Here is a 22,384-nt window from a genome sequence, read left to right on the forward strand (position 1 = left end):
AATATATAAATTTATGAATATAAAATATTTATGAATAAATTCAAGAGGTCAGCAAGACTTTTTTCCTGAAAACTACAAAACACTGAGAGATGTTCATGAAGACTGAAATTAATGAAATGTTTATGAAATTGAAGATATAATTCTAATATAAGTTTTCTCCAAATTGATCTATATATTCAATTTTTTTGGGGGGAGTACTGGGAATTAAACCCAGGGATGCTTTATACTGAGCCACATCCCAACTCCTTTATCTTTTTATTTCTAGACAAGATTTTGTTAAGTTCCTGAAGGTCTCTTTAAGTTGCTGAGGCCAGCCTCAAATTTGCAATTCTCCTGATTCAGTTTTCCAAATCCCTGGGATTATATTTTATGCACCATTGCACTCAGCTTCAATGTACTCTTGATAAAAATCCCTGTGAATTTTTTGTTTACGTAGAATTTGATAAGTTAATTCTAAAATTCATATGGAAATACAAAGGACCCAGAATTGCAAAACCAATATTTAAAAAAAAAGGAAGGTCAAAGTGAGAGTTTGTGAGCTACCTGATTTCAAGATTTATTATAAGGCTAGAATAATCAAGAGAGAGTATTCGTAGTGTCAAGAGAGACATATATATCAATGAAACAAAATAAAGTGTCCAGAGCTAGACCTTACATACCTGATTAAAACATGATCCATGGAAGGAGAAAAATAAATAAATTTGACACTACAGAAATGATGAACTACTTCTGCTTTTTTGAGTGGGTTGGGAAGGGTTGGGCTGGAGATTGAATCCAAGTCTTATGCATGCTAGGCAAACATCTCCAGTACTGCAAAAATAAAAAATAAAAAAAAACCCAGCTAAGTTGGGTTGGGGTTGTAGCTCAGTGGTAGAGCACTTACCCACCATGTGTGAGGCACTGGGTTCCATCCTCACCACCAAATAAATAAATAAATAAATGTATTGTGTCCATCTACAACTTAAAAAAAAAAAAAAATTAAAAAAAAAACCACCTAAGCCTGGCACAGTGGCATACACCTGTAATCCCAGCAACTCAAGAGGCCAAGGCAGGAGGATCACAAGGTTGAGGCCAGCCTGGGCAACTTAACAAGAATCTGTCTCAAAATTAAAAATAAAAGGGCTAGGACTATAGCTCAGGGGTAGAGTGCCCCTGGGTTCAATCCCCAGTACTGGGGGGAGGGGGCAGGAATGAAAGGAAGGAAAGAAGAAAGAAAGAAGGAAGGAAGAAAGATAAGCTCATACTGGGAAATTGTATAATAGTATTTGCCAATTTCTTATCTCATAGAAGACTAGTATCCAGAATATATAAATAACCCTTAAAATTCAATAAGAAAACAATGCCCAAAATAGGCAAAGAAAAGCTGTGAACATTCAACATCTTTAGTTATTAGCAAAACAGAAGTCAAAATCACAGTTAGCACTATACACCTATTAATGGCCAAAATAAAAAAGACAAATCATACCAAATGTTGGTTAGAAGGTGGAGCAACTGAAACTCTCACGCTTCTGGCAGGAGTATAAAACACTCTGCAAAGCAGTTTGGACCTTCTGAAATATGTTAAATATACACTTACAATAGGGTCAATCATTCTATTCTTAGGTGTTTATACCCAAGAGAAATCAAAGTATTTGTCCATCTAAAGACTTGCACATAAATGCTCTTAGCAGCCTTTTTTTTTTTCTTGTAATAAGCAAAAAGAAACTAAATGTCACCAATAGGTGACTGGATAAATAATTGTGGTGTATTTGCATATTGGTTCCTCTTCAGCAATTAGAGGGAATGAGCTTTTGATAGGCAACAACAGAATAATCTCAAAATAATTATGCTGAGTGGAAGATGCCATATAAAAAAGAGTTCATACTGTTATGATTCCATTTCTTTAAAATTCCAGAAAATGCAAACTAATGTACAGTAATAGAAAGAAGATCGGTGGTTGCTTAGAGAGGGTGTATGGGGGCGGGAGATGCAGGGAAGGATTACAAAGAAGCACAGGAAAATTTGGAAGGTGATGTACGTGTTCATTACCTTGGTGGTGATAATTTCATGTATGTATACATACGTCAAAATGTATACTCTAAACATGCAGTTTATTGCTTTATTAAGCAATAAAATTACTTTAAAATGCATATAGTGAGGCACACTAGGCGGTAGGCATACTGTGTGCCAGTTTGTTAAAGTGTGCCAAATGCATTCTTCCCATTTTGTCCTTACAATAAATCTGAGATTAGTACTGAGACTGATTGTTCCTTTTCACAGTTGGAGAACACTGAGGTTTAGAGAAGTTGTTTAGAGGCATCCCAGTTAGTAAGTGGCAGTCTGAGCATGCTTTTTCACTCTCAACTGTGAATCTGTGGTAGAAAGATCTATTTTGCAGTAAAGAGGCAAAATAAAGTGCTAAAAGTTCTCGCATTCATTATGTAGATCCTCAGAAATGGGGAGAAAGCATTTCAAATGCTCATGCCTACTTCACAGAGGGACACACTGAGGTTCAGCAAGAATGATGACTTGGACACAGTTTCAGACTTGGGCGCTGTGTCTTCCCACTACTTATACCAGGCCCCTGGCTGCGGAAACACAAGCCTCCACGTGCTGTCGGTAGACCTAGACCTCGAGTCTCATCAGTTGGCCAAAGATGATGTAAATCGAGTCCTTGGGTTTACAGATCAGAAACTTCAACAACTGAGCGCTGTACTATTACCAGACAAATTCCAGGGAAAGGTACGACTTGACATTGACAGGGGCCGCGGAGCGCGAGTCAACACCACACCTTTCAGGTTTCCACTCCGGTGTCTGCGGGAAGCGGTTCCGCGGCCTGTGCGGCCTTCCGCGCGGCCCCTCCCGCGACTCGGCGGGGGCGTCGTGGAGGCGGGCCCGGGGACGCTCGCTGGCGCTCCGGCGCGGCGCCCCCTGCCGGCGCCCTGCTCTCCTTCGCCCGGATCCGGTCCTGGCGGCGCGGGGACGCCGGCCTGCAAGCCAGCAAGCGGGCGGGCGGGCGCAGTGGGCGAGCGGGCGCGCCCTGCAGGGGTAGGTGGGCCGCGGGGCGAGGGCGGGCGCGGGGCACGGGGTGCGGGCGGGGGCAGTCGGGCGGGGGGAGTGCGCGGAGGGGTCGGGCGAGGGGCCGATGGGCGGGTGCGCGCGCGGAGGCGCGCGGCGGGCGGGCGGGCGCGAGTCATCAATTATGCAAGTACTCGGGCGGCGCGGGGGGCGGGCGCGGGGAGCGCTCCAAGATGGCGCCCACCGCAGTCCCGCCCGCTGCAGCCTCGGCGCCTCTGCAGTCCGGCCGCGCCTCCCGGGCCCCGCGCTAGGGCCGCCGCTGCCTCGCTCGCCGTCGCTGCCGCCGTAAGTCGCCCCGGAGCCCCCGCCCTGGCGCTGCTCTTCGCCCCGGGCTCCCCTTCCCGCCTCGGGACCCTTGAGCGGGCTCGCCCCTCTCCAGTCAGGGGCTTTGCCGCAGAGTGCGCGGCGGGGCTCGCGGGGCTGTGGAGCCGAGTTTCTGACCTCCCTGTTTTGGACAGGTGTTTTGGAAGTCTTGCTTCCTTCTACCGTGTTTACTGGGGGCCCCTAGGAGAATCTAGGACCACCGGCCGCACGCCCGGATACCTTCCTCTCCTCGTCTCTCTAGTCTACACTGGGGGACACGGGTTGCCCTCGGTGCCCCTTCCGTGGTGCACCCCCCTCCCCCAGCCGGGGTAGAGTCGGGTCGCTAGCCGGCTTGCTCTGGGAAGGGCAGCACTGTCGGGATCTTCCTACAACAGCCCCTCAGCCTTTCCCCCTCCCCCATGTCTTACTGCATCCTTGTCCCTGATCAGGCTCCAGATTTCTACCAACTGCAGAAGCCAGGTGTTCCTGGGTTCTTTGGGTTGCTAGGACTTCCCCTGTCCTTTACTCGGATGTGTCTGTCCCCCTCCTAACAGGGTGTTCTGTGGCTGTGTTGGGGGCGCCCGGGACCTTCCTCGGCAGGCTAGGATTCCTGCATTAGGGAGTACATCACTTTCAGAATATCCCCCTTCCCCCATCCATACGCCACCCGATGCAGAGCTTGTTCCTCTCCTCCTCGCTCCCCTTCCCCCCCACCCTTACCACCGCCAGCAGCACTCTGGGCTTCTTGTTAGCATAGGGTCCAGGACTGACTGTTTGCCCAATTGCACAGCTTGGACCCTTCCTCTCTACTTCTCTGTTGGTACCTTGGGGGACCGCAGAGCCTCTGCATTTCTCCTGGGAGCTCAGCTCCATCCTCTCCATTGCCTCTCCATTGCCAGCAGCAACCACCGGTGGAGACTTGGCAGCTAACTTTTCAGGGGGAGGGAGAGTAGGCCAGGGTTGTTAGACCCCTCCAGGGGACCCAGCTTTGAGTTGGCATGGAGTGGGAATCATTTTTCAGCTTGATAAATAGGATTCTTTAAACCATGTATTGCTTCCAACTACTCCACCCTATGCCCTTTTCCTCACTTACACTGCAGTTTTTAATTTTAAGCATGGGGGAATACATTTTATATCTGGAGATTCCAAGATTCACATCAGTGTTCATGATAAATGAATGTCATCTGTTCGGGGGAGGTGGGTAGAAAAAACTTTGCATTGCATCTGGCTGAATTCAGGGGGAGGGAGTAATAATTAGCATGGAGCAAGCTCTGCTACACAAGAGAAGCCGCTTTAAATGCACAGTGGGCACCAGAGAGGCAGGGATGGAAGCAGGAAGTGTGGGTGAGGACCTTGAGGGCAAAGAGGGGAGAGTGCTTTTTAAAAATAACTGTTTTCTCAAGTTTGAACCTGGAGAGATCCTTTAGAGAGCTAGTGGTGTGTTAGGGCTGGGGGATGTTTTAGCTTTCCAAGAGAGATATCGGGTGTGGTAGGTTTTTCACTGTCTCACAGTCTCTCTGTACTTCTTTTTCTCCACGTGCATTAGAAGATATGGGGGAGGGGGCTTTTTTCCTTCCTAAAATTTTTTTTTTGATGTGTAATGCAAATGGCTGGACAACATTACAGCCTAGTACCAGGATAGTAGGAATCTTGGGGAATTCAGATTTAAAATGACAAAAGCTACATTGTAGCACATTGTCTGTAACCTGGTTCTTGAAATACTGCAGCGTTTTTTTTTTTTTTTTTTCCTTTGGAACTCATGACCTATAAGGCCTTCAGTTCTCCCTGAAAGGATTTGATTGCTTGTTGGGGGGTGGGGGTGGTAGTGATGGTTCCTTGTTCAGCAAGCATTCTCTGTCCTAGAAATTGAGGCTGTTCCTGGAGAAGGCTACAAGCATGTTCTGTGTTCTCTGAACATCTGATTCAGGGTGTATGTAAATGCGTTGTGTTTCTTAGTAGGGTTGGTCACAGGTATTGCAAAGCAGTTCTTGATGGCACAGGCTAGTTTTATTGGTTTCTTGGGTTCAGTTTGAGAGGCTGACTTTATATGCTTTTGGTTTTCATTTGGGGCTTTGTCAGCTTTTATCAAAATATTTGGAAGATTTTGTTTTAAACTGATAAAGAATAATTAAGGAAAATATAGCTTGCTTAAACACACATAACCCTACAGTTGCTTCCTTGTAGGACCCTTAACAAATTTTTCTTGAGCTCCAGCTTCCAATTGCCTTTATTTAGGCTTGTACTAGGGTTTGGTGGTGTGGTGCTGAAAGGACAGTTCCCCAACCAGTTTTGCAGTGAAGAGCACACATGCTGGACAGGATTTGGATTTTTCTTTGCTTTATATCCATCGTTTAGCAGGCTTTCCTGTGGATGTGCATGTGTATGCGCAGCTGGGTTTGTATTTGAGGTTGAAGGCCTAGTTATCATATTTTATTACTCCCACATAACTCCTCATTTTGGCTGTCCCTCATGGAGACAGTGTTTAAAAGGCTGCCACAGATCCATAAGTAAATCATACAGTGACACTCTGCTGATTGCATTAATTCAGTACATTTCAGTCATTTCAAATAGCAAGACACTGATAATATTATGGATATTTGGTTTTCACTAGAAAGAATTAGATAGCTTGCCAGGCTAATCAGGATCAGAAGGGCATCTTCCCTGGGTTGATCTGAATGTGAGCTGCAAAAGAGACAGGTCACAATAAGCTGGTCTGTAATCCATTGTATCACCAAAGTTTATTCATCAAAAAATTCATTTTAAACTCATAGAAAGGGAAGAGGACCATAAAATTAAGCTTGTTCATCCTTCCACCTAACCCAGGAATTCTTCTTACAGGAGATTTCTTCTTCGAATACTTTCATTGGTAGGGAACTTATTACCACAAAAATAGCCCATTCCACATGGATTCCAGTGTGATTGAAGTACTTTAAACTCACTGAAAAGTTAACATAAATCAAATAAAAAGACATATAAATTAGGTTTAGTTTATGAGGAAATGTCATTTTTGTGCTTACCAAGAAACGATTGGGACTTAATGAAATTCTTTATACAAGAATCCTGTACCTACATGAAAAGAATACAAAGGGACGTGACCACTTAAAGCAAGAAAAACATTCTATGAATGGAAAGAAAAATAATTATCTTTAATATGCTGGTATTATGTAACAAGTTGTTCTAGAAGACACATGCTTGAATTAATGAATACTTAATTTCTATGGATTATATCTAAGGAGAGTAAATCTGCACTGTATGGAAAGTGTTAAAGATAACCATTTTATCCAGCGAGAGAAACCACTTACCACACTTATATTAACTTTTTCTGCAGTATTATTTTTTATGTAAAAACAGGAAAAGAGTCATTAGTCTTAACATCCTGAGCAAGAGTTGTCTGTGTTTGTTTTTACAGTCTTTTATTTCCTTTTTTTTTTTTTTTTGCAGGAAGTATTTGAAAAATACTCTGAATGCCAATATTTTTAAATCAAGCCTTTCAAGCTTTTAAATTCATCATCTACAAGTCAGTCATTGGGGTCTTAAACTCTACATTGTCTTATTTCAGTTTACCTTTTTCTTGGCCCTTTTTAACTTTTTGAAAAATCCATCTTTATTGTGAAAGAATTTACTTATAGAATTGGATTCCTTTGACATCTCTTAAATTTAGTAGCTAGAGGAGTAAAACTTTTTTTTTAAGTTAGTGATTCAATATACAGTCTTACTCGTACCTACTATGCTCAAGGAATTGTACTAGGAACCAGATTAGAAGAAAATGCTGTGCTCAAATACTGGTTGTTTAAGGAAGGAAATAGAACTTACACCCTTTAGGTTTATTGATTGCTGAAATGTATGGCGGCTTATTAGGTTGAGCCCAGCGATTTAACCTAGAGAAGAAATAGTTTGCACAGAAATGGGAAGGAAATGAAGGGAGGGGGAAAAAAAAGACAAAGGAGAAGTCTTCTGGAAATTTTTTTCTGTCCATTTGTGAAGTTGTAGAAACTTATCCAAGACACACAGTTAAGTACTATGTTAGGAATTAAGGTGAAATGAAGGCCCAAGAAGGTTGCCATAGTTACACCATTGAGAATAAAAGTCAGGATAGTATGGGCTTTGGTGTCAGGCAAAACTAGGTTCATATACCAACTCTGCTGCTTATTTACTTTGTGACCTTGGGCAAGTTATTTAATCTGTCTAGGCTTTAGTGTTCTCATCAATAAAAATAGCAATAATAATATTCACATTGCAGGGTGTTTGTGGGGATTAAATGAACTCTGTTTCCTTATGGTTTCTGACACAGTATATATTAGTTCCTTACTCTCTAGATATTGAGCAGCTTAGTGTGTGTTTTTATTTGTATTTGATATAGTGTATGTATATTGTTGTAAATTTTAGGAGATTGAAAAGCAGCTGGTTACTTTATCCTCAGTCTGGCATAGCAGATTGAATCTGCAGGTTCTTTAACTTAAATGGACATTACTAGTCTACAAAGAGAAAAGTTTTATTGTACATTTGTTGCGTTGGCCTTTACTGCATTATCAAAGTAATATTCTTACTCATTCCCCATCTACACTAGAATAGGACTCCACGAAAAAGGAATGCTTTGGTACTCACCAGCTGGCAGGCAACTAAACTGTTTTTAACCATAGTCTGGAATCTGAAGGTGGAATGAACCCAGAAATTAGGGCCTGCTTTTATTTTGTTCTGAACTGGGTTTTTAAAATCATGTTTAAGTGATTATATGAGTTTGGAGTTGCTTTTATCCCAATCATTTTAGGTTTTCCATGGTACAGTCATTGAACTTTTTTGTTTGAATAAATTTCATATATTTAGGTCTCACAGATGACCTTTGGCAATTATTACTTTATATTTGTCTGTTTTCAAAACTTTTTTTCTTTTTTGGTGGTACTGGGGATTGAACCCCTGAGCCTCATGCATGCTAGGCAAGTGCTCTGCCACTGAGCTACATCTCTAATCCTGTTATCAGAACTCTTAAAAATGCTTCTATCAGTTGATTGTTGAAGTTCGATAAGATGAATATTATGTTACCCGTTGTATAGTTAAGGAAACTGAAACTCAGTCCATAAGATTGAGTGGTCCAGGGTTAAGGACTAGTTAACTAGTGGAGACTGGTATTCAAGTTAGTTGACTCATGCTTAAAATTTTTTTTTTCCCATTAAATGGTGTTATATTCTGATGTTCATATAACCAAGTAATGTGAACAATTTTGGTTTTATTTTAAGAAATTATCATTATCCTAGGTAGCTAAACATATCTTAGTGAGTGGGCATAATGAAAGATTCTGAGATAGGCAGAGGGAGGGCAAAAGTACCTTTGGAAGAGAGCATTTTGGAAAAGGAAGGATGAAGGGAAATGAACTGAAGATGTATCAATTAGTAGAATATGGGTGAAAATAGGAGGCATCAAAGTAATACACTTGTTTTCCTTTTGTAGCTATCTTAGCTACTGTGTGTGTGTGTGTGTGTGTGTGTGTGTGAGAGAGAGAGAGAGAGAGAGAGAGAGAGAGAGAGAGAGAGAGAGATTGATTCAACCCTTTTGGTGCTCTACCACTTAACTACATCCCTGAACCTTAATTTAAAAAAAAATTGACATAGGGTCTTGCTGAATTGTGAAGGATGTCCTCAAATTTGTGATCTTCCTCCTCAATCTCCCCACTAGCTGGGATTACAGTGTGTACAATTATGCCTGGTTGCTACTTTTTAGATAGACATCATGTCTTAGTATCTGCTCATCTTTCTCTATATCTCTTGACATAAATATACTCACCTTGTTACTCAGAAATTGCCAACCTTAGTTATAACCAGGACTGTAGAGAATTGTGGCCCCTTTTCACCCAGCTATCTTTGCTTATGCAAGACTTAAATTATCGTAGGTCTCAGAGAACAAAGCATGCTGGGAATTAGTGCTAGGAGGAGTAAGCTAGTTGGAGCAGAAGTAGTTCTGTGAAGGATTTGGGCTAGAAGAACAAAGGTAAAAGAATAATAATCAAGATTTTCCTTTAGATATATTTCGACAGAGAAAAGCAGTAAAATAAAAGCTGGAAACTTCAGGTTCTAAGAGGTACTCTTGATTTGGGACTGTAGCTCCGTTGCTCCTGGCAGGAGTTGATTGAGCTGGGATGACTAAACAGGTGGAGAGGTTGGGAACACTTTTATAGTTACTATTGGAGAGACCTCTTGTGTTCATTGGGCTTGTCCCAGTCTGGAAATGGAAAACACTGAAATCCCTCAAAAGTCCTATTAACAGGCTCCTTTCACGTTCAGTTCATTAGTGTGGTTTTTATGCTGTTTAATCTTCTGAGTTTCTAGAGAATAAGAACATTAGATAAGTTGTGAATTATACATTTATTTTCCTATGTTTTGAATATTTAACTGATTATTGACATTTCTACCAGAGTGGAGGGAAGGGAGAAAAAGTCAAAGTTAAAATGTTACTTTTAATTTGTAGATGATTGATAATGGAGGAGATTGCAACTACTTTATCAATGAAAAAGTAATTGATTTTTGATCTGTTCTTATTCCCTCCCTATTTTAATTGTATAGACAAGTGAATGCTGAGCTTCCAAAAGCTTAACAGCTATTGCAAGCCAATGTGTAATAGCATTTTTCCTTCATTTTGCTGAACAACAACCCTGTAAACAAATAGTGCTTAATTTATTATATGGTTAACTCCTTATTTTAGGAGGAATTCTTTTTTCATTTAAGCATAATGCAGCAGGCTTTTGTGTCACATTCACTAATGTCTTTTTGTCTTAGCAAGAAGTTGAATAAAATGCTTTTAAATGAAAACAAATTGATACATTATTATTAAATTGCAGAGAAGACTTAACCAAGTTGCAAATGGGACCAATAGAGTTCAGAAGACCCAGAAATCTCATTCACATAGAATTATCAATTGGATTTCCTAAGATTTGGGTGTAGACTAAAGATATATAATGCTGGGTTTCTAGGGGACAATTCCTTGATGATAGCAAAACATTTTTAAAAGATTTGTATTGTGATAAGGATGAAACTGTTGGGAGTATGAGGAATCATCAGGAGAGTGAGGGAAACTACAGGGGTGAAAATGGACAAGGGAATTAGATGTGAATATGGAGAATTACTTATATTTTAAGAGAAGGTGTTCATTCCTCTCCAAAGAGTCCCATCTAGAATGGTCCATCTAGAGTCCTCATCTTTCGGACAGGGCACAGAAACTTAGGAAGGTGGGATTTTTGTTTGTTTTGTTTTAAAATATTATTATTAGCTCCGTTAGAACTTTGCTACAAGTTGCTTTCTTTATATGATCTTTGCATTAGGAAAACTAGAGAATATTTTCTTGTTTTATGCCAAAAAAATTAGTAACATTCTTAAATGTTTCTTTTATTTTCTCCCTTTTTAAAAAGGGACTTTTAGTTATTTAATATATAAGTCTTTTCTCCACTGAGTGCAGTGGTACATTTCTATAATCCCAGTGACTTAGGAGGCCAAGGCAGGAGACTCTGTAATTTGAGGCCAGCCATAGCAGCTTAGGCCCTAAGCAATTTAGCAAAACTCCCTGATTTCCTCCCCCCAGTTTTTTTTTTTTAAAGTCACTGTTGATGGTATCTCTTTCATTCTAATTTATCTTTTATGTAATATTTGGTGAATAGTTCATAGGGGCAGAGGGTTCAAAAATCAGAAGGTTGGAAGTTTTCTTTTTGTCTCCCAGTCATCTTGTATGCACTCCATAAAGGCAACTCATTACCAAATTTCTTGTGTAAATTTTCCTACCTACATATGCACATATACACTTTATCTCCCTCTGCAGCTGCTGCTCCCACCCCCCAGTTGTTTCCAATTATCTCTTAAAGGAAGACTGTTAAAATAGTTTATGGATTTGAATTCTCATTATAGATATCTTAGATCTAATTGGAAGAATCAAATGCTGTCCCAGTTTTGGGCACCCTAGACTTGTGGAAAAAGCCCTAAGCACTGCCAGCTAGATAAGTCACCAGGCCTTCGTGTGTGGTTTTATCTGTATCTTTAAGATTTAAAATCTCTTGTGGTAAGAAGTAAAACTTAACTTATTCACAAACAACACAATCTTCTATGTTGAATATCCTAAAGAACCTACAGAGAGCCAGGCACAGTGGTGCATGACTGTATCCCCGTGACAGTGAGTGACTCAGGAGGCTGAGAAGGAAGATCACAAATTCAAGGCCGGCTTCAACACCAACAGTGAAGGTTTGAGCAAGGAAATTGACTATATGGTCTAGAGGAAGAGAAGGAATAAGAATGTCTTTCGAGAACTCCAGTCCCTTATGTTCAACATGAAAGCCACAGGTGGAAGATGAAGAATGTCAAAGAAGGATCAATAATGAAAACAAAAGTGCAACAAAATAATTACTTTGCTGGACAAGAATTAACTAGTAAGGAGGAAAGGGAAACCCCTGGAGAAGATGCCACTGCATTGTCATTCTGCTAAACTAGAGAAGGACATGCCCAGAAGGGTCCTTTTGTGCTTGCCCAGAGACAGAGTTCCATTGAGTAGAAAAGCTTCGTTGGCACCCACGTTTGGAAAGTTGGCTCGCCCAGACTGCAGGAGAGCAGGGTCTCAGTCTTTTTGTTCAGATTCTTGGTAAAAGTCAATTCTGAGGCAGTTATTTTTTTAAAATCTTGAATGAACTGTCTATAAATATAATAACTGATTTCAGGATCCTAAAGTAAGTATGCAGGGAATACAGTATATTATTCACTGAATGTTACAAACAAGTGAAATATTTGTCAGTTAGTTACACCTCTGCAAAGCTGAGGGGAGTAAAAACAAGGAATATCCTACAGAATAAAGATCTATTTAATATAGCACCATTAAAAATCTCTCATACCCTTTAAAAATTTCCTTATGATATACATAACTCCTCTATGTTTTATTTTTCCTAGTAAAATTTATATTCCAATTTTTTGATCTATTTAATGTAAAAAATTAGTTTGGGTCAAAGCACTTTTCTACTAACTACATTGCTTTTTAAGGTTCCATTAGAGAAATTTTTTATGAACAATAATAGTGTAGAAGATGTCATGGCCTTGAAAACTCTTGGCCCATTGCTTTATGTGGTGAACCGAAAATCACTTGTCCTGATCACACCAGGGAGCAAATATTTAGTGAGTGTACAATGGGTGAGGCATCATAAGGACTGAGAGAGACAAAAAATGTTATACCTTTTATTGTAGGAACTGATTTGGTTAAATATATAAGAAACACAAAATGTTAAGTAAGGAAAGATTTTTGTAATGTTCATGGGTAAATAATTGAAAAGGCAATAATTGTCAACTGAATGGTACAGTTGATTTTTTTAAGAAAAGAGAGCATCAAGCTGGTATGATCAGAGAGGTTGATGGAAGAAGTGTGAGTTGAACTCGGCTTTACGGAATGGTTAGAAATAACAGTGTGAGCCAAAGTGAGGGGTAAGAATGTACAAAGTATTTTGGGGGAATAGTGAGCAAACCACTTGGGCTAGGGTAGAATTTCCCAGTGGCAGATAAACCTGCAAAACTAGCAGAGAGTTAGCCAAATATTAAGGACTTTCTGCAGTTGTACTTATGACAATAGAGAGCAACAGAAGATTGTTGAAGAGGTACAGAATGACATGATCAAAACTGTGATGTAATGGTTTAGCAAGAATGGGCAGTAGTACCTAATGGGATGGCATATAGCAAGGAATGGGACATCTGGTTATTTGATTTGGCTATTTGATTTGGCCTTGCTGCATATTGATGAAGATTTGGACTAGTATAGTAGACACAATTTAAATATATGTGTCACATGGATGTATGTGCTTAAGTAATCTTTTCTAATGTAAGAGTTTATAGAAAGACTCAATAGAATTTAGTGAATAACTTCACATGGAGGAGAGAGAGGGTAAAGATTATTTCACTGTTTTAAAGTTTAGAGAAAGAGAACCAACTATTTTGAAAAACTTGTGACGTTTGTTCTGTAATATGTATTGGGAGTCTAGTTCAAAGTGTTCAAAAAAAAGTGTTCAAGTTCTCATTATTTCTAATTTTCTTATAATTTCTCTTCAGAGGACTTTTCCCTATTGGTTACTAATGTTGTTTCTTTTAGGAAAACCTGTCTTCGGAATTTCTTTATATTCTATCTTCTCACTGATAAAGATTATTTAATCTTTCTTTGTGGATCTGTACCTTTGGAGTCTTTCTCTCCATTTAAAGACACTTAACTCATTGTCCTTCTCTTTGAGATTCTCAGTTAACCTTCAATTTGGAGGAGAAAGAAACAAGAATTATGCATGTTATTTTCTGATAACTGTTGTAGCCTTTTGAAACTGTGGATTTCTCCTTTTGATCTTTGCTTATATTCCTCATGCTTCATGAGAGCTACAGTATTTGAAATTGTGGGCAGAATTAAAGGTAGCAACTGAAAGGATTCTAACAGATAAAAGCAGAGAGCCAGAGGAAGAGGTCTTATTCAGCCAGTCCTGTTGATTTCTATTTCAGGTACTTAATCTTGGGCTGTGGATGGAAAGCCTCAGACTTGACTTGCATTAATATAACATCCTTGCTGTAGCTGGAGTACAGGCCAGTGGCCAGTGGGCCTTAACATACAACTTCAGCTTTCAATGGTAATTTATAGAAAGGTCAAGCCTGGGGAGCTTGGTTCTGTTCTTACCTTTACTAGTCAGCGAAAATCTTTGAATAAGAATATGTAAAGGGCGATTAGAACATAAGAATGTATACAAAATCAAAAGAATAAAACCCACTTAGAGAAAAAAAATCACAAATTTAATGCAATTTTAAAAACTCAATTTGTTGAAATTATTTTTTTTTTAACCACTAGAGTTACTGAGTTCTTGTAAATTCCACCATATTTTAAAAAAGTTTGTACTCAGATAGTTGGCAGAAGACCCCAGGGTTTGCTGTGTAACCAGTAGAGCTAGCAGAGTTCACCTACGAGATGTTAATAAATTTAGAGCTCTATTTAGGGATGCAGAGCACCCTTACAACAGTAGTTCATTAGGAGGTTCTCTGTGCCATCACATTGTTTGTACTTGCCTCCTAGTTTGAATCTCAGGCTAATAGCCATTAAATAATAGTGCTCTTGGAAGGCATTCTTAAGGTAGCATGGGATGAGGAAAGTTCATGAAGACCATTTGACTGAATGATGTCATCTGTTGTATTAGTCTAGATGTTCTAGTGCAAGTAATATTTTAATAGCTCTATAGTCTTTTTTTTTTTTTTTTTTTACTTTTTAGCTTTGTTTTTATAATTCTTCCTTGTGTCTAGAAAAGGTGTCAGGGGCTTTTACTGGACGCACAGATTGAAAGATACAGTATAGTAGGGAAACAGGATAAAATAATCTTGTACATATTTCACTTGCCTTACAAGGCCTTTTTTCCCCTCCTGATTCATATAGAAAACTTCGACTATAAGTACCCAAGGGGTAAGATTTTTTTTAATATTTTATTTTTTAGTTGTAGTTGGACACAATACCTTTATTTATGTGGTACAGAGGATCAAACCCAGAGTCTCGCACGTGCTGGGTGAGCGCTCTACCGCTGAGCCACATCCCAAGTCCCTGATTTTTTTTTTTATTTGTTCTAGTTAGTTATAATGCCAGCAGAAAGCACTTTGACATATTGTACACGAATGGAGCACAACTTTTCATTCTTCTGGCTGTATAAATAATTTTGAGATCTTAAGGTAAACTTATGGCAATAGAAATTTCTCAAAAGCATTCATATTACAGGACAAAGAACGTAAGTACATTTTTGTCTTTTTGTGTTGAGTGAATATCAGAGACTTGCTATTAATAGATATGAGTGTTTTCCATCTTAAATTTTTACTAGATTATATCTCACTTGACCCTTGGAGGCTGATGTGTTTTTTCCTAGCCACATGTGTCCTGGTCGTTAGTAAGTCTTTGGTTTATCTTGTAACTTTAGGAAGTGATAAGTCTTTCATCCCCAACTCCTTTGCCTGCTGCCTTGCTGGTTTCCATTGGTGAGGCACAGCAATTGAATGGGAGTATTACTTATATGCCATGCTTGGCCTCTGCTCTGGCGCCCTCTCTTCACCCAGGGAGGTGCTCAGAGAAAGGTGGGGTTTTGTTTTAATGAATGATGAATTCATTACTTAGTGCTACTGTTGCAAAACCTCAAGAAAGAAAGAATTCCCAGAATTCTATATCACTTTTCTAGCCAGGATTCCTAAGCCATTAGCTCCTTATAGGTGCCTCTTCTGTTTTCAAATGTTGAGTTGTCAGGCCATTCCAATTTTTAATTCCATGATTTAATCACACAACCTAGTAAGAACTGTCTGTAGGAATTGAATACCAACTTTTGGTAGTATTTCATTGGATAAATTACTTGAGCATATTTTCTCCTATTGTGTAGCTTTTCTTGTCTTAACAGTTTCTTTTGTAATGCTAAAGTTTGATTGGGCCAATTTGTCAATATTTTTTTTTGGTGGATCATGGTTTTTTTTTTTTTTTTTTGTCATTTATAAGACCTATTTGTTTAATTCAAGATGTTCTTTTAAAAGTTTTGTGGCATTGCATTTTATGTTTAGATCTATGTTTTATTCAAGTTAATTTTTTATAAGGGGTGATATTTAGTTTCTTTTTTGTTTTTGCACATGGATATGTGATTGTTCCAGTGCCATTATTGTTGAAAAGGTGATCCTTTCACCCCTGCATTGATTTTGGGTTTTTTGGAAGTCAGTTGCCTGTATTTTGTAGAGGTCTATATCTGGATTTTCTATTCTGTTCCATTGATTTATGTGTCTGTTCCTTCACCAATATCATACTATCTTGTTTACTATAGCTTTATAGCAAGATTTTACTATGGCTTTATAGTAAGTTGTGTCGTATGAGTTTTTCAGCTTTTTTTTTTTAAGTTGTGCTGGCTGTTCTCGTCCTTTCTGTATATTTTGTATAATCAGGGCTGGGGTGGTGGCTCAACCGTAGAGTACTCGCCTAGCACATTCGAGGCCCTGGGTTTGATCCTCAGCACCACAAAAAATAAATAAAGATATTGTGTCCAACCAACTACAACTAAAAAATAAATATTTTTTAAAAAATGCACAATCAGCTACTATACAAAAAACTCCTTCTGGAATTTTGGTTGGAACTGTATTAAATTTGTAGATCAATTTGAGAATTGATGTGTTAATTATATTGAGTCTTCTAATCAAAGAACATGATACATTTCTTTATATGGGCTATAGCTGGTTTTTTTCATCAGTATTCTGCACATTTTTTTAAAAAGATGGATACAATATCTTTCTTTCTTTCTTTTCTTTCTTTCTCTAAGAATCAAACCCAGTACCTCATAAGTTGTGAGGGAAATACTCTACTGCTGAGCTGTAACCCCAGCCCCTCTGCACATATTTTTAGATTTATACTTAATTTGTTTTCTTTTTTCGCAGAACTGATATGCCTAAAGGGTGGGTTGTTTGTTTTTGTATTAATGCCAATGTTTTTACTTTAGGTTTCAGTTTTTGATTCATTTCTTGTATATAGAATTAGAGTGGATTTTTTGTATGAGAACTTATACCTTTACAACCTTATTAAACTCACTTATTAGTTCTAAGGACCTTTCTTTTTTTTTATTGTTGGTTGTTCAAAACATTACATAGTTCTTGACATATCATATTTCATATTTTGATTCAAGTGGGTTATGAACTCCCATTTTTACCCCGTATACAGATTGCAGAATCACATCAGTTACACTTCCATTGATTTACATATTGCCATACTAGTGTCTGTTGTATTCTGCTGCCTTTCCTATCCTCTACTATCCCCCCTCCCCTCCCCTCTCCTCCCCTCCCCTCTTCTCTCTCTACCCCCTCTACTGTAATTCATTTCTCCCCCTTGTATTATTTTCCCCTCACTTCCTCTTGTATGTAATTTTGTATAACCATGAGGGTCTCCTTCCATTTCCATTCAATTTCCCTTCCCTCTCGCTTTCCCTCCCACCTCTCATCCCTGTTTAATGTTAATCTTCTTCTCATGCTCTTCGTCCCTACTCTGTTCTTAGTTACTCTCCTTATATCAAAGAAGACATTTGGCATTTGTTTTTTAGGGATTGGCTGGCTTCACTTAGCATAATCTGCTCTAATGCCATCCATTTCCCTCCAAATTCTATGATTTTGTCATTTTTTAATGCAGAGTAATACTCCATTGTGTATAGATGCCACATTTTTTTTATCCATTCATCTATTGAAGGGCATCTAGGTTGGTTCCACAGTCTTGCTATTGTGAATTGTGCTGCTATGAACATCGATGTAGCAGTGTCCCTGTAGCATGCTCTTTTTAGGTCTTTAGGGAATAGACCGAGAAGGGGAATAGCTGGATCAAATGGTGGTTCCATTCCCAGCTTTCCAAGAAATCTCCATACTGCTTTCCAAATTGGCTGCACCAATTTGCAGTCCCACCAACAATGAACAAGTATACCCTTTTCCCCACATCCTCGCCAGCACTTGTTGTTGTTTGACTTCATAGTGGCTGCCAATCTTACTGGAGTGAGATGGTATTCTAAGGACCTTTCTTATAGATTTCTTGGGCTTTTCTCTGAACAATTATATGGTTTTTGAAAAGTGACAGTTTGATTTCTTCCATTCTAATCTATAAGCCTTTTTTTTTTCTCCATTATTGTATACTTCTAGTAAGATATTGAATGTAGATGATGATAATGAACATCTGTGCCTTATTCCTGATCATAGGGAAAAAAAAACATTCAGTCTTTTGCCCTTGAGTGTGGTGTTAGCTGCTAGTTTTTATAGATGTTCTTCATCAGATTAAGTTCCCCCTCTGTTTCGAGTTTGTCAGGAATAGATGTTGAATTTTGTCAAGTGTTTTTGTATATATAAATTGATATGATCATATGATTTTTTTCTTCTTTAGTTTGTTAATATAATGGATTGGATTGATTTTCAAGTGTTGAACCAGCTTTGCATTGCTGGGATAAAAGACACTTGGTTGTGATATGTCATTCTTTGATTTCATTGGAGTTAATTTACTCTTATTTTTGTGGAGGAGTTTTGCATCTACAAGAAGATAGTTTTGTTTTTTCTTGTACTATCTTTGTCTAGTTTTGGTATTAGAATAATGTTGGCCTTCGTCAGAAAGGAAGTGTCCTTTTATTTTGCATTTCATATTTGGTAGAATTCTCCAGTTGAAAGCATCTGAGTCTAGGATTTTCTTGAGCAAAGATTTTAAACTACAAATTAGATTTCTTTAATAACAATTCAGGATATTTATTTCTTTTGAGGTAAGTTTTGGTAATTTGTGACTTTCAGGGATTGGTCCATTTAATCTAAATTGTCCAATTTATGTGTATGGATTTGTTTGTAGTATTCCCTTATTATCCTTAATGTCTATAGTAATATATCTTCTTGATTTCTGATATTGATAATATGTAATTTTTCCTTCTTTGCTTGGCTGGAAACTTATCAACACTTTTTATCTTTTCAAAGAACCAGTTTTTGGTATTATTGATCCTTCTCTATTGTTTTTTAGTTTTTAATTTAGTTGATTTTAGCTCCTTATTTTCTTCCTTCTGCTAGCTTTGAGTTAATTTATTCTTTCTGTTTTTCTAAAGTAGGAACTTAGTTATTGATTCAAGACCTTTTATCTGTTTTAGGGGGGATACGGGAGTTTATTCTTTTTAAAATATTTATTTTTTAGTTATAGGTGGATACAATGTCTTTATTTTACTTTATGTGGTGCTGAGGATTGAACCCAGTGCTTCACGCATGCTAGGCGAGCCACAACTCCAACCTGGGAATGTATTCTTTTTAATGTAAGCATTTTATGTATAAATTTCTTTCTAAGCACTGCTATGGGTGCATTTTACAAATTTTGATATGTTTAATTTTTATTTCCTGTAGGATGGATTATTTAAAAGCCCATTGTTTGGGGTATTGGGAGATTCTTCAGTGTCTTTGTTTTATTGATGTCTAATTTAGTTCTGTTATGACTAGAAAATATACTTTCTATGATTTCAATAGTGTAAAATTTGTGAAGGTTTGTTTTATGACCTGAGGTATGGTTTGCCTTGTTGACTGCTCCATGTGCTCCTTTTTTTAAAAAAAAACAACAACATTTTTTTAGTTGTCAATGGACCTTTATTTTACTTATTTACATGTGGTACTAAGGATCAAACCCAGTGCCTCACACGTGTGAGGCAAGCACTCTGCCGCTGAGCTATAGCCCCGGCCCCTCCAAGTGCTCTTGAAAAGAACATATGTTCTGTTGTTAAGTAGAATTGCCTGTAAATATCCTTTATGGCAAGTTGGTTAATGGTATTTTAAAATTTTCTTTGTATCCTTGTTCATTTTTTTGTCTATGTGTTTTAATGATTACTGAAAAAGGAAATTTGATTTGTCCATTCGTTGTGTTAGTTTCATAAGTTTTTGCTTCACATATTGTAAGATTCTTTTCTTGAATACATACACATTTAGGATTGTTTTCGTTTTTTAATAAATTGACCATTTATTGTTATTTAGTGTCTCTATTTATCTCTGAAAATTTTCCTTGCTTTGAGGTCTACTCTCTGTTGAGGGTGGTGGTGCATGGCTATAATCCCAGTGACACAGGAGGCTGAGGCAGGAGAATCGCAACTTTAAAGCCAGCCTCAGTAACTAAGCAAAGCCCTAAGCAACTTAGTGAGACCCTGTCTCAAAATAAAAAATAAATAGTGGTGGGGGTTGTGGTTTAGTGGTTAAGTACCACTAGGTTCAATCCCTAGTAACAAAAAAGAAAAAAAAAAGAAGTCTACTGTATGATATTAATAAAGCCACACTGGCTTTCTGATGATTCATATTTTTGTGTATTTATTTTTCCTTTTTTTTTTACTCAAAAAATCTTTTTATCTTGAAGTAATTTCAGGTGCAAGAAAAGTTACAAAAATAGTACAGAGTTCCTGTATACTCTTTACCCAGCTTCCCCTAATGTTAATATCTTTTATAACCATGATTAAATGTATTGAAACAAAGATTTTACATTGATATTTACATTGATTCTATTAAGTAAGCTACAGACTTTATTTGGATTTTACTAGATTTTCTACTAATGTCCTTTTTCTATTCCAGGATCCAAGCCAGGATACCATATTGAACCCTTTTATTTTTAACCTATATATATCATTGTATTTAATGTGGGTTTCTGATAGAGAGCATGGAATATGTCCTTTGGTTTTCTGTAATCCATTTTGACAATCTCTTCCTCCTTATCCCTTCCCCCTCCCTCTTTTCTGGGAATTAAACCAGGGATTCGAATGCCAGGCAAGACTGTACCTCTGAGCAACATCCCCAGCCCTTTTTTATTTTGTTTATTTTGAGACAGGTCTTGCTGAGGTGCCCAGATTGGCATAGTACTTATGATCCTCCTGCCTCAGCCTCCCTAGTAGCTGGAATTATAGGTATTGTGCATTGCATTCTATTTAAATTTTTATATGGGAGTTTTCTTTTCTTTCCTTCTTTCTTTTTTTTTTTTTACTTTATCCCTTTTTATAGTTATTTTAGTATTGCACTAGGGATTTTAATATACATAAGTGTTCAATCTGCTTAGAATTAATATTTTACCACTTCCAGTGGATTGCAAAATTCTGAGTACCACATAGATCTCTTTACTGTCTTTTTTTTTTTCAGTACTGGGGATTGAATAAGAGGGGCACTTCATTACTGTGTTACATCCTCAGCCTTTTTAATTTTTTTGTTTTGAGAGGGTTCTTGCTAAGTTGTTTAGGGCCTTGCTAAATTGCTGAGGCTGGCTTCAAACTTGCAGTCCTCCTGCCTCAGCTTCCAGAGTGACTGGAATAATAGGCATTTGCTATGATGGCTCTTTACCTTCTTTTCTGTGTAATTGTCACATGTATTTTATCTACATACATTGAAAATCCCTTCAACAGTGTTATAATTTTGTGCTTTCAATCATCATTAATATTTTAAAGAACTCCAAGAGGAGTAAATAGTTTTATTAAAATAAAACAGAGAATGTTTCTATTCTGTTTGTTAGTTTGTTTTAGGAGACAACTCAAATAGTTAGGTTCAGGCTAAAATTCCTCCTGCCTTTTGTGGTCTGGGATCTGACATCAGTTCAAATTTCAAAGTATTTACTATGCTATTTCTGTTTGTCTCACATATGTACTAACCAGTGGCTAGTCTCAGACCAGGCAGTTGTATGTATAACCCTGAGATCAGTTGTCAAAATCTTGTTGAGCGCCTGTAATCCCATCTCCTCCCAGGCTGAGGCAGGAGGACTGCAAGTTGGAGGCTAGCCTGGGCAAGATTTTGTCTCAAAAGAAAAAGTAAAATAAGAAGGGCTGGGGTATACATCAGTAGTATAGTAGAATAATTTTCTAGTATGCATGTGTGAGGCCTTGGGTTTAATCTCTAGTAAAACACACACACACACACACACACACTTTGATATGTTGTTTAGGATCAGACACATGCATGTGCAACTTGGGGATGGGTTTCATGGTTCATGCATAGCTTTAATGAGCTCCTTCCTCTTATAGTTGTTCCTCAAACTTTCCAAATCCAAATGATTATCCTTCCTGCACTTTGTCTAGAAATCTAGGTCTTTAGTTCCTCTCTGCTCTGCTTTGCACTTTCTTTGATCTACTTTGGGAATCAAATGAGAGGATAGGGAGAGACAGCAGTGGTGACTCTCCCTGTGCTCTTGGGATCCCAGTTCTCCTGGTCTGATAAAACATCACTTTGCCCATCTGGCTACTACAACTGTTGTCATTGCCATAGCTGCCTCAAGGTAGGGCAGGAGAGAACAGAAGAAACAATTGGGATTTCCTCTACCCCCTCGACTGTTTAGGGACTCTTTCCCGTTTCTTTGACCACAAATGAAGGTCTTCTCTTGGTGTTTGTTCTGTGTATCTGGTACACATTTCTGGATTTGGACTGCCTTTGAGAGTCTAGGCCAGGAGATACTAGAAAGCAAAAAAAAAAAAAAAAAAAAAAAAAAGGGGGGGAAACTCAGTTTCATAATACTTTGGGTTTTAGATTTTTTTTCTCAT

General features: G+C 38.2%; 1 protein-coding gene across 1 annotated transcript in view; it reads left to right on the plus strand.

Annotated features, from left to right (window-relative positions):
- The first annotated feature begins 2,932 nt into the window (after positions 1 to 2,932).
- The window catches only part of SCN8A (sodium voltage-gated channel alpha subunit 8), a 176,337-nt gene continuing 156,885 nt past the window's right edge, over positions 2,933 to 22,384 (plus strand). The window contains exon 1 of the mRNA XM_081310121.1: positions 2,933 to 3,027. The gene's annotated coding sequence lies outside the window, so the exon portion shown is untranslated. The remainder of the gene's footprint in view (positions 3,028 to 22,384) is intronic.

This window comes from Spermophilus citellus (genome assembly GCF_964194105.1).
Source record: "Spermophilus citellus genome assembly, chromosome: 10".
In the NCBI taxonomy this organism is placed as follows: domain Eukaryota; kingdom Metazoa; phylum Chordata; class Mammalia; order Rodentia; family Sciuridae; genus Spermophilus; species Spermophilus citellus.